Here is a 13,625-nt window from a genome sequence, read left to right on the forward strand (position 1 = left end):
TAGTGACTGTGCATGAATTATGTCGCATTCATTAAAAGAAATATTCCGAGCCCAATCGATGACAAGAGGGAAAAAAAATATCATTAGTGTTTCTCCAAAATGAATTAATACTACTGAGATTTGCAAGTGAAGACAGCTACAGAAAGATGAAGTATTACTCTGCCTTTATGCTTGCCAAGTGCTTCTGCTAGAAAAACAGTTGTTTCTCTAGTAGTTTGGAAAACATTAAAAAATTCCAGCATAAAAAGTCTATTCATTCTAGAGAAAGAGGATTTGCACTTTTTGTCTGAAATATGTGACAAACTTCTATGCAATGTTCTGAGTGTAAAAGTGGAAAAATCTTGGACTGTTTTCAATGCTCTTTCATTTTTTTCTTGGTTATTAACAAAAAGGGAGAAGTGAATGTTTTTGTGTATGCATGTTTCTTAGTATTTTTAACTGATTTGAATGATCAGTCTGGAATATAATAATTAAAGCTAGGATAGGAGGTAACCCATTACGTACGATCTCTAGTTTATTTTACCGGGATTTTAAAAACTGAACACTTTGAGCTCCCTATATACTGAACCTGATATCTCAGAGGAACTCCAGCAAAAGATTCCATTCATTCTGGAATACGTCATTTCTTACTCCTGCTCTGTCCCTGAGTCCCCACGTTGTACCTTTAACAGAAATGCCAGTGCCCTAGGCATCGTGTTAGAACTAGGCAGTGAAGCAGTGTCTGAGGAACCTGGTCATTGCCCGTTCCTCCTGTTCCCTTCTGCCCTCTTTAGCTCCTTCTCCTGTGAGGGCAGCACCTTCACCAAGTCCTTGTGATCTCAAACCTGGACAGCTGCCTACTCAGAGGAATTCCCTCTGGGCAGAGCTTTCACTGTGGTTGGGGCTCCTGTCGTGGTGCATGTCACCACTGTTGTGACAGCTGAAGTGGCAGCTCTGGGGCTGAGGCCCCCACTTATATGCTAACACTTTTAAGCAGGTGCTTAATCTTAAAACTCATGAAGGGCTCTATGGTCTCCTGTACAACTACTCGTCCTTAATGTTTAACATGCATAAAATATTTTCCTTGTTTGGGGGTGGTGGAGTGTGGCGATCAGCACTCGAGAGAGTTGAATGCTTAAAGCAGAGAAAATAGAATAAGCACTAATAGTGGTCATAATATTTTCCATCTGGTGCCTGCGTTTAGAATGAAGAACCAATCTCATTGTTTTGATTTATTAGTGATTACTTTTTCAGTGATCCATAATTTGAAAGTAAAACGGTATTTCAAGGAAGCAGCAGGCTACCTACTGGAAAGGGGCTCTGCAGAGAAGAAGCTAGGTGCTCTGGTGGACTGTGAGCCATCAGTGTGCCGTCATGGTCAAGAAGGCTGATGGTATTCAGACGCGCGGTAAAAAGAGTGTGGTCAGCAGTTAAAGAGAGGTGATCCTCCCCCTCTGCTCTGCTTCTGGTGAGGCCACGTCTGGAGCACTGGGTCCAGTGCTGGGCTCGTCAGTTCGAGAAAGGCAGGAAACTGCTGGGGAGAGTCCAGAGTAGGGCCACAAAAATGGTTAGGGGCCTGGAGCATCTCCCTTACAAGGAAAGGCTGAGGGATCTGGGACTGTTCAGCCTGCAGAAGTGAAGACTAAGGGGGAATCTGATCAATACTTATTAATATCTAATGAGTGGGAGTGAAATGTAGGGGGCCAGGTTTTTTTGGTGGAGGTCAGTAGCAGGACAAGGGGTAATAGGCACGAACTGGAAATGAGGTCGAACTTCGCTTTGAGGATGACAGAGCACAGGGACAGGCTGTCCAGGGAAGCTGTGGAGTCTCCTTCTCTAGAGATATTCAAAACCCATCTGGACACTTGCAACCTACTATAGGGAACCTGCTTTAACAGAGAGGTTGGACTAGATGACCTCCATAGGTCACTTCCTACCCCTACAATTCTGTGTTTCTGTGATTCAGTTTCTGCTGGCGAGAACTGAACTGCTGGCTGCATGGGATAGATGTTTTGCATATCTATTAATATAGTAACTTTTTATTGTTTGTCAGAGTAGCTGTTCTCCATCCTGGACTATTGAGGTACCTTTTTTTGTAGTTGTAGCTATTTGCTAAAGAGTCTTAAAGCCTTCTGAAATTGTAGTTAATTTTTCAAGTGTAAGAACTCTTTTGTAGGTGGTGCTAAACTTGCTAGAATCAGCTTGCTCTCTTTCTACAGGAAAGATGAAGCAGTGAAATGGGCCTATTTTCTCCTGCTGGTCTATTCCCTCAAGTTCAGTAAGCATCTTGAATGAATTTATGTTCTCAACTAATTGCTTGCTTTTGCTTCAGATAAGAGCTAGTAAAATAACTGCATGTAATTATGATATCTTCTTAATAAGCCTTCCATTTGTTTAAACTTTAAAACAGGCAGCTGAAAATATACTGTACATTATCATATGAAAGAACTGCAGAAAGCGCTTCTCTCTTCAAAATGCAGAGTGGACTTGTGTCAAAATGATTTCAAGAGAAGTGGAGGTTTGAAGCAAGAAAAAAGCCTTTTCGACCATGGGCGCATTCATAGATTATTTTGATTAATACAAACACATTTCATCATTTGTACTTGAAAGCATCTTAAATTACGTTGCAACCACAGCCAATGCACTTTATTAGTTGTGCATTCACTTTCATTAACTCAGCACCTACAACAGCATGGATTCATTTAGTTTAAATTGTTAGGGTTTTTGTTTTTAGCTGGTGGCACAGAGAGGACTTCTCACAGGAAGCTTACAGGCACTTACCACAGCCCTAATTCAGTGTTTCTACTTTCCAAGCCCTCCATCTGCCTGTAATTATACTTCATGGATATAAATCAGCCTTCCTTGTGCTTCAAAATTAAATAATGAAAGGTGACAACGCTAACTGGAGGGAATGATAAGAAATGCTGTCAAAACTGCAAGTGTGTACCTCAGTTTCATCCATGAAAAATGGCCTGCTTCAGAAAACAAAAGGCTTGGACAAAAGACCATGCATTCTGTTCATTTTACATGAAAAATAAATGGCCAGAAATTTGTCTGATATGGAAAATGCAGACAGACGTGAAAAATATGTGGAGAAAACATCCCATGAATTTTAATTGAAATGCAAGTAAGAACAAAGTGCTTGTGAATTTAACAGCATTAAAAACAAGATATTTACTACAGAGCTCTGTAACTGGAATACTGTTAACAGTTCTGAGTCTGCAATCTCATTAGTTCCCATACTTGCGTGTTTTCCATGCTTATGCAAAATACTTCAAACTTTTCAAAATTAATGTTTCTAAAAGAAACCTTTTCCACTGTGAACTGGTGCTGCTTCTATAAAAGCTGAGCTCTGGTGCCACTCAATATTTCTGGCTTGGTTTTCAGTAGAAGTTAAAAGACTCATGTTGCAGAATTTACTTAGCTGTGGTATAAATGCCTATGCGTTTTAACTTTAAGCGCAGCACAGATACCTAGTCTGTGTTATTCACAGGGTAGCCATTAAGATGGTTTATGTATAAATAGCCATGATTACTTCTGTTTAGAAGTTGCCTGAAAACACAGATGGGAAAACATACAAATGTCTCCAATGAACTCCAAAACAAACGTGCTGCAGGTGAAGATGCGCAGTCCAGAGACGGGGCACACAGGGCTGGGCCTTAAGGGGCACTCAAGCATAGGCATGCCTGAAGTTACTTGATGTGGGAAGTCACCAAAGCTTAATCCAAACATTTGAGATCCTTCTGCATGTTTCAGCAGGTTGGTGGCTCACAAATGGTTAAAAATCGGGGAGTAAGTATAATTTTTTTTAGAAATGTATATGTGCCAACAGATACAAATGGACATATTTATTTTTATGTGAAATATTTAAGAAGTTAAATATTTCTGTAAGTTACAATTAAATATTCCAAAAACATATTGGGGAAAACTTAGTTTCTGATGTTTTCCTGGTGGTTTTTTTTTGTTTGTTCTTTTTAATCCTATGCTGTGTTACGTCCTTCTTGGTTTCTGAAATATCATGGGCTAATCTAAGGGCTGTGAATCTGACAGGGATTCCCTGCAGTACCTAAGTACATCTTTTCTTGTGTGTGTGTTCGACATCAGGGAAGCCATCTGTATCCTCAAGGCCCTAAAGAACTCTGATAATCTGAATTTAGGTAATGAGGAGCGCATTGGCTTTCTGCTGAGCAGTACTTGGAAGTTAGTGAGATGCTTTTAGAAGTGTTGTTATGGAAGTGCAACAAGAGCTATTGTCATTGGTTTTAGTCTGAAGTCTGTTGTCATGAGTTTGTATGACAATCTCATCGGCAGCCCTTTAATAACAGTCACAACATGAATACACTGCATTACCAGTGAGATTTTCTTTGTCAGTCTTGCATTCATACAAACACGCACAATGACTCGTTGCTTTGATACGTGCCTGGAGCCAACTCCTATATTACTGGGAATTAGCTTAAATTGTGTGAAAATGATGCTGCTGTAAGGAATACTCACAAAGAGAAGTTAATACATATATTTACATTAAAACATGTATTTTGTGTCAGAGAAACATGCAGCTATTAAACACTGAATTCTGCAATCTGGAGAGAGAGGAGGGGATTAAGCAGGCAGTGGAATGCTATTCTGAAGTGCAGAGTTGCAAGTTTACATTATAGTGGCAGTATCCAATCAGTATTTTTAATTCTTTTAATTACTGAAATCTCTAGAGTACATAATGGTGTGGAATATACACATGTATCTGTAATAAACAACATGTATCTTGAAGAAATGGATTTAGTTTTGGCAACAACATGATAGGGAGATCAAAGAGCTAGCTGGCATTAAAATGATTTAGATACATTTGTCATAGGCAGCTGTTATGCTAATCTCATTTATGCAGTTGTCAGCTGATAGGTTCTGATGAGCCAGCTTAGTGGGAAAATCATTAGTAGATCCCTATTGTGATAAATGTTATTTATTACTGTCAAATGGTATTAATGTTTGATTCAAAGATGGGAAATGGGCATCATCTACATGAAGTTCATCCATTCATGGTCAACGATGACAAAGGGAGCTGTTGAATTCCAGCCAAAGGAACTTCATTTCTGTAAGAGAAAAGAATAATGGATTTAATTTGCATATGCTTTAAAAGGGTAATGAAGTAATATGATGTTTATCTTGGTTGAAGAGTGGTAATTTTTGCTGGCATAGCTCCAGCAACATTCAAGTCATTGTGCAGCATTTGCTGTTCAGTTGTTGGTTGTGGAAGGGGCTTTTCAAAGCAGCAGGTGCATAAGGGGGGAGGAAACAAAAATGATTTATTCATTAAGCCAAAAAATGAGCAATCTCAGTGTCTTTCCCCTTCTCCTCTAGAAATATATTTGCAGCCATCTTCATTTTTCTTCTGCTACATCACTCTTTCTCTTCCTGTCTGTGGCACTGTCCCTTGAATTACACAGATCCACACTGATTTCCACTCCATCTTTGTTGTGATTTGACTTTTTTTTCCACTTCATCTAAATAGATAAATGTAGAGAGAAGGTAGTATCCCATTCCAGACTATCAAGCAGATAGAAGTTGGGACATGTTCACATATGGCTGTAAAACAAAGTGTTATTTATTTATTTTTTAGAAGGAAAAAACCTCCAATGTTTTGGCAAATAAGCAGTGCAGCTGGGTTTTAACTTGTAGAAAAGTGTTCCCTCTGCTTGTGAATTTTCATGGAGACATCCCTCTTTCCCCTCTCTATTCCAATACAGCTGCAGTACTCTAATCTAGTTTTATTTTTTTAAAGGAAAAAAAAATCCCACAACCAACCAAAACCTAATTATGGTACAGCCAATCATACAATGGCTCATTTAATTACTCATTACCAAAAAGACACAATAACATTTAAAGAGTGTTGCAGTCAATATTCTGCCACCAGTGTATTTATTATTTATATGCTTAGAGATGAACGAACTCAGCAAGCTTAAAGTTTTAAATAATTTTATAGAGTGAATAAATAGTAAAATGATAATGGTAATGTAAGGAAAACATTGCCCAAAAAAGCACTGTAGTTAACACTAAGAAAATCTTCAACACTGTGTGCTGGTTCTGTCGTAAACTGTATATTAGTCCTCTTTATGGAAAAAAAAGAAAAAAAAATCGTGATAATCCAAGATGACCTTGATCTTTCTAAAGGCAGATAAATGCCAAATGCTCATTGGTTTTAGTAAGAGTTGAATGCATGCCTGCTTTTTAAGTGATTCTTTTATCTAGACATACTTAAATTCCTATGGAAAATAATCAAATATTCTGAATTGTCAGTAGTGGTACTGGAGCATGGATGGATATAGGCACTATCTGCAATTCTCTGAAATAAAACTAGTAATTTATACCTTGCAAATGAGCTAGTAGCAGTTAATGCTCTGCAAAACGTAGACAAAATTCTAAAGGGGATTTTGCGTGTCTTGATTTTAAAGAATTTGGATCATATTTTAATGATACATATGCTCTGCAACAGCAAAGTTTCCAGACAGTTTTCAAGATTACTTTAAGTAAGCTTCTACAGCTTTAATTCACAAGGTTAAGAGTGTGCTGCAATTCCAAGAAAGATGGCAATGCACTGCTGCAAACAGAAAGCTCTCCTGCACTTGCCACTGCTTAAGGGCTTTCTGACCAGTCTCAGCTTAGCAGCTCTATATTTAAAATCTTCTTGAGGCTTCTCTCAAGATCACATCCATCTGAGGCAGAAATCTCATATAATGGCAACTGAAGCCTCCTACTGGAGGTATGATCTATGAGATCATGCAACCCAGTGGGTCACCATGACACCTGGCAGAACACAGTGAGCCAGTTCTTGGCAGTCTCTGGGTTGGTGCATAAGTGAATGCTTGCTATGTTTGCAACCTCTCAAAAAGCTGATCCTGCACAGTAGCATAGACATAATTGCCAGCTATTTCAGACTACTTGCCTTAGTGTCCTTGTAAACAAGACTTATCGAAGTTTCAAGAGTTAGTGAAACATGAATGCTGACAGTATGAATTACTGCAACACCACTGTCTCATGACCCGTGGCTGCCATTCCGTTCTCAGTACTGTATGAGAATCTGCTCTGTCTTCACTGTGATTTTTAGACCAAAAAAGTTTCAATAAATATGTATAAGCTTTCTCCAAACAGCTGCATCTTTTGGAGGCTTGCTGCAGCTAGCTTTCCAAGTTTTTTCTGAATTTGGATGCGAGTCCATTTCCTTTGCTACCTCCCCCTGTCTATGTGCTCAGCTAAGTGGTTTCCTTGGTTACTTCTGGCAAAAATTACAGTTGACCGTATCTTGCTATTAGAACACTACTTAGTACAATACATGGAATGTAACACCTTGGATCTTATATTTCCTAATTAGTTCCTGGCATATTAGAGTCTTTTTTCTTGCCTAGCAGTGAACATACTAGTTTGAGTTAAGATGGATTTTAAAATCTTGCGTTGAGAGAGTACATATATCTTTAGCTTACTTTGATAGTCCTCTGAGGTTCTGTAATGTAGATAGATTTGTCTCAATCTGTCTTTATGTTGAGATGTGCTGGGCTTGCTCCATTTGTTGTGATAAGAGTTGCTTTGTAGGTCATAGGAAATAAACGTTGATCTTGTTGAGAGATTTGCTTGTCAAACTGTGCGATATATTCCATGACTACTAACTTCTGGAGAGAGTGGGATTGTTATGACATCTATAATATACTGTAGGATTCATTCTGAAACTGCTGAAATTCGTCACTTCCAACTCAGGATATTCTGCGATTCTATGATTACTCTCAAACTGGCATTTTGAGTCACTAGTTTATCATATACTGAAAATAGCTAAAATTGCTTTCAGCTTGCTAATAGCTAGTTGACTAGTCAACTCTGGCATCAGGATTATCGTTGGAAATGGTGAAACATAGAAAACAAACGTGTTTGTGTTCTTTTCTCTGTTTCTCACCTCTGAAATGCCATTTGTTTTTCTCTCAAGCCACTTTCAGCCAGTGGAGTCAATATTGTCTTTTTGGGGGGTAAGTTTATTAGTTCTGTAGCTTTGTGGACCATATTTGTAAGGCAAATCAATGTTTAATTGGTAGATTCTTTAATAGCTAGTGTATTCTGGGTGCAACTTGAATTTCTGTTCCACTTTCTCCACGCCTTCCAATATGTGTGGTGGAATAGGGAAAAGGTATGTGGGTTATTGAAAACTTATTATCACTTAGGAAAAAAAAGAGCAGCTAAAAGCATCTTTCTTTTTCTTCTTTTTTTAAGAAATGTGTAAAATTAACTTTCATTAGTAATGAATCATACAATGAATACTCTGAATTTGATGATATCAGTGATGGATTGGCATTTAAAATATACTATATGTAGAGACCAGGAGCCAGGGAAAAGGCTTATTTAATTCAGGATCTGTTCCAAGAGAATTAGAAAGTTTTTTTTTTGCTAATTTGTTGAAATTATAAGTAAGGAAGACTGAAAATACTAAAAAAACATCACTGTTAAAACTGAAGGTTTTGAGAGTGTGCGCTGTATTTCTGGAAATATTCCTTTTGTCCTTTATTTAGCGTCTAATGATGAATTTCAGGACAGCTTGTATAAAGTCATCAGTTGTCATCTGCTTTCTGATCAAAAGCTGTTAAATTAGATTTTGACAAGTCTGATCTGTATCACTGTTTCATTCTAGTCTCTTAGGCTTACTTGCCTGTAAGCAAACATCTGTATAAAATTATTTTCAATGAATTCTTTCTCACTGCAGATACAGTAGGCAGCATTCTTATGCTTACATGTAGACAAATCCCACTAAAATGCTAAATCTTCTGTGCTTTGCACCTTGTGAAGTCACTTATATCAGTACAAAGAATGAAATCACTCTGGCCTCTAAGAAAGCATTATTTCAGTTGCTGGTCTAAGTGTTTGTTTATTTTAGTAACAGTCATACTGACAATCCTAAATGCACAGGAAATATATTCTTTGAAAGAAGGACCTCACCTATTCCACTAACTAGAACCCTGACATTTTACTGCCATACATAAAATAATGTGAATGTAGAGATTAAGCAATATTTTATCACACTCTTCTGTTTATCAGAAAAACTGCAATGTAAGAGTAAATGGTAGCAAAATATTTGTTTCTTCTGGGTACAGATAAGTTACTTAGGGGATATCATTATCCTCTAAAATGAGCAATATCATTCAGAAAGTTCAGCTTACCATTGCTGTTTGCTTTTTGCATACAACTATTTCCAGATAATCATGTATAATAAGGGCGTTGCTTTGAGGGTGTTTTTTTTTTTGATAATGATTTAAACTGTGACAGTCCTGTTCCAGTAAGAATCACTCTATCTGAGCAGGTGTCAAACACAGGTAGTCTGAAAACTTATTCAGTTTCCCAGTGACAGCTATGACTGGTCAACTACGTAGGTTGCTCTGAAAGTAATCTGTCTTATTGCCATGGAAGCTACAATGATACAAAGAGCACAATAACACTCTTTGATAGATCAAATTCTCAGCTACAAAACACTATTTTTCAACGTAGTCACCACCATTAGTTACACGTCTTTGACAGCAAGGAACATGAGCCTGCGTACTGCACTCGTGAAAGTCTGCACTAGTGGAGGTGACCCACTGTTTCACAGCTGCTATGACAGCATCTTTGCTGGGATGTACCACCTACTGCCTCCCTGTTCTAAAATCCACTGTTGGGTCTCCATAAACATTCAGCAAGTGTTGATGGATGTGAATGGGTGCCATTTTTTCCACATGGAGGAATTCATTGACACACCTTTGCTTTATTCACTTTTTCACGTCAGACACAGTTATGTCAGTCTGCCCCTCTGCTGCCATCTGTCACACAGCAACAAAATGTAATGGGATATTGGTGGGAAGGTTTAGACTCTAATCCCACACCACCAACATCCACCTCTGATGTTGTGGGCCAAAGTAACAAAAAAAGCGGAGGCATTACTTTCAGAGCAGCCTTCATAATTGTGAAAAGTTTCTACATGTGTTCCAGCGTACACTGATAATCATGGCACAAGCACAGTTGCTCTTCCACTTTTATTTTTCTTCCTTTCCTCCTCTCCCCCTACAACCTGAGGCGTTGCTGTTGAATGCCTTTGAAACTGTATTAGTGCTCATGGAACCCATTCATGTTCGGATAATTAGTGCAGATGATAAGATTGCAATCACTATCAAATCAAGTGAACTCATCTCTGCCAATTGACTTGATCTGTTTGGTAGCAAGTACAGTATCCGAAAATGTTTCATCACAGTTTGTTGTTGTTGTTGAGATTCCAATCTGTCACTTCAGAAGGACCGAAATTACACTACAATGGACACTTCTAGGATTAGCTCTGCAGCGTGGTTTTAATTTTGGTGGAAATGGATTTAAAATTCTCTCCTGTCAGATTCCTAAATTAAATGTAATGAAAGTTTTTAACAGTCTAATTATATTTACTTTGGCTTCTTATTAGGGTTGGTGTGGAAGGACCACTCAGGCTATGGGAAAATAACAGATTTTTTAAAAAATAAATTGTTAATAACATTGCAACAAAAGCCATTCAGTGATCTATCAATCTGATCACCTTACATTATCATGCTATGTACTCATGAGCAGTTAGTTTCATGGTCAGCCTGTTTTCAAAATGGTAAGAATCTTTTTGCTGATTTCATGAAGAGTTGGATCAGACCTGGGTGAGAGGAACTGAGGATATTCTGGAAAGGAAGCTAACAGGCTGAGGGAACCAGTGGTGGACTGGCATTTTGAGTAGTCCGTGTGGAATAATGTATATGTAACTCATTAACGGGGTTATGTTAGTGCAGTATTGGTGTTGTTAATATGGGCTAGGACAGTAGGATTAGATGAGTTAGTGTCAATTTTATTACTTTCTTTTCTTTGGGTGACTGGTGTTCACCATCATCTGTCGGGGTGACCCACGTGGTAAGGTGTGAAATTCCTTTCAATACAGCAGAATAGCTCTGTGACATCCAGAGATCCAGACCATGGCTTGAGATAGACGTTCAGATAATGCTGGTCAAAATCATGCTTGCATGTTCTCTCTCCACTTTATGTAATTTTTAAATACATTTACTGAGGCAAAAAATTTCCCAATTCTATTCAACTCACTACAGTTTTTCCACTCTAGATGTATTCTTTCTTCCGTACTCTTGTCAGTATTCTGTACATTTCAAAAAGGTTTCCATCTCCTAGGATCTCTTCTTTTTTGAAGCGTAACAAGCTGCTCACTCCTTTGGAGAGTGAAATAAATTTTTAGTTTCTGTAATGTTCAGATTGCCCTTTTAGTATCTTCACTTTCATAATATTCTTCTTATACTAAGGGGACAAGGACTGTGGCTGCATTCCAAATGTGGCTTCAAGTCCCCGATGTAGTATTAGGACAATTTATTCCAAGTCCTACTTTTGTTTACTGTATCTATCCTAGAATCTCTTGCCTTATTAATTTAAATACTGTTAATCCTTGTGCAGATGGTTTGAAAGTTCTCTCCAGTACCAAGACTGTATTCAACTCCTGTTAAATGTTTTGTGGCATATGGCTATTGAGGGAGCACTACCTTTTATTATTTTTTTGTAATCTCATAACCTTATCTTTCTTTACAATGAATTGCAGATGCCAGTGAAGCCACTAACAGTATCAGCTTGTGATCCTTGTCTATTTGTCATTCAGAATTTTATTGCTGTTCTGTTTTTGTCTTTAGTGGCTCTATTCTCTGGTTTTGTTTCATCAGCAAATTTCTTCACCTTCATACATATTTCATGTCTTAGGTCAGTGATATATAAAATGAACAAAAATGGGCCTAATACTGATTCTTGTGGCATTCCACTAATCCTTCTGTCCCAAACTGCTCTGTCTCATAAACAGCTTCTGTCTGTGACATTTAAGCCAGTTCCCTATCCACATATGTGGCTCACCCCAATACCATACTTAATGACTTCGGACCAAATGCTCTTTTCAATTGTTTGGTGCAGAGGGAAATAAAAGACTGAAAGAAGGGCAGAAAGGGAATGGAGGAGGAAGGAGAGACTTAGTGACCTTTCTAAAATCCATGCAACCTAAATTCCTTCTGCTGTCTCTTCTCAATTAAAATTTAGTTTTTCAGGTGGTCTTCAACTTCCATTTTGATGCTTGAAGGTAAGCAGCTTGCTCATAGGCTAAGGCTTACAATTTAGCTTAAATGTTGTTTTGATTTCATGATTTTGGGGTTACCATTTCACTCATACTTCTTAATACACTCTAAAAGCATCTAAATTACCCATAGTTAGGCAATTAAATGTCAAATTTGTGGAACTTTAGTTGAAAAGGAGGACAGTGTAGAGTAAAAATGTTTCTCTTGTTACAACCAGCTCGAAGGTGAATGGGTGACCTGGGACCTGTGTCAAAGAGAAGATGATGTATGTGTCTCTATGACAGCTATGAACATATTAGGTGGCATAGTGCCTAGGAACACAGCACAGGGATTATCAACACATTTTCCTACTGTGTTACTTCCAAAATAAGCATAGTGAATGATTAAAGACCAGGATGAGGTCCCAGCTGATGGGAATTGCACTCAGGGTTAGCAGAGATTCTTGCCCTTTGTGCTCCCTGGTTCACTGCAAAGCTTCTGAACAAATAATTTGTTTTTACAAATTTATAACCTACCTCATGTAAATTGCATTTTGTCTTTTGTTGACATTTAAATTCCATTTTCTTTCTGTTGTATATTATATTCTAGTCTATAGTTGAGTTCATAGATTAGGAAAGCTTGCTAAATAGGCTTAAGTGTCCAGAAGGAACAAATCCCCTGTTCTTTAGCTTTCGTTATCAGTTTTTCTGGGGCTGTCATCCTGCACTTTGAGATTCTAAGAAAAATCTCTCACATCTTGAAATCAGAACATCAAATGCTTTGTCCCTTCAGAAACCACCTTCAAACTGTATTAAGGGGAATAATGGTGTCAGCTCAAAGTTGCTTAACATCCTCTTTGAAACACAAAACCCTCCTGGATTGTGTAGCACAGTTTAAGACTAGGAGAGAGGCAATACTGTTTTCCTTCCTAATTTTCTTGTAGCTAAACCAGAATGTTCTTTTTCTCTATCCTCCTACCATGCTTCCCCATATCTAAGTTTTAAAGGCCTTTGGGAAAGCTGGCCTCAGAAGTGTCTTCGCCTACATTTTCTTCTTTATTTCTAAGACTATTAAATGAAATGGAACATTTATCTGGAATTAAAAGTCCCATCTGTAGCTGGATGAAAATTTCTGTTCTCAAGATAACAGTTAATAAAGCTTCACCCTTTCTTTTGGAGCATTTCTTTCATCACCTACTGGAAACTTTGATTTTAATTCTTGCTTTTTTTTTCTCATTCTTCAAACTCTGTGCAATCAACCACTCTTGTCATAGAGAAGAAAACATTTTACCTGCTGACAGTTTTGTAGTCCAATTCAGGTTTTACTGCAAATGCGAGATATTCAGTATGCTTGTTGTCTTACAGATTTAAATGAGAGATTCATGTACTCCCATCAAACTCATTAGAAAGGTTTGGAAATTGTAGCATATTAGTTCTATCTGGTGTGATTTCCTTTCCAGGTAGCCATGTATCTTTAAATATGTACTTGAAAAAATCCAAGCTTTTAAGAAAATGAGTCTTATCATATGTATAGGTATTTTTGATGCAG

The 13,625-nt window shown here is 37.8% G+C and overlaps 1 long non-coding RNA gene across 3 annotated transcripts in view; it reads left to right on the top strand.

Annotated features, from left to right (window-relative positions):
- The window catches only part of LOC110404546, a 94,026-nt gene that overhangs the window by 65,675 nt on the left and 14,726 nt on the right, over nt 1-13,625 (top strand). For 2 of the 3 annotated variants that reach the window (XR_002442308.1, XR_002442310.1), the window contains 2 exons: nt 2,199-2,257; nt 2,390-3,071. The exons of the other annotated variant lie outside the window; for it this stretch is intronic. This is a non-coding gene — a long non-coding RNA (uncharacterized LOC110404546). Of the gene's footprint in view, nt 1-2,198; nt 2,258-2,389; nt 3,072-13,625 lie in introns of those variants that run through there. 3 annotated transcript variants of the gene reach the window in all.

This window comes from Numida meleagris, chromosome 10 (assembly GCF_002078875.1).
Source record: "Numida meleagris isolate 19003 breed g44 Domestic line chromosome 10, NumMel1.0, whole genome shotgun sequence".
NCBI classification, from domain to species: domain Eukaryota; kingdom Metazoa; phylum Chordata; class Aves; order Galliformes; family Numididae; genus Numida; species Numida meleagris.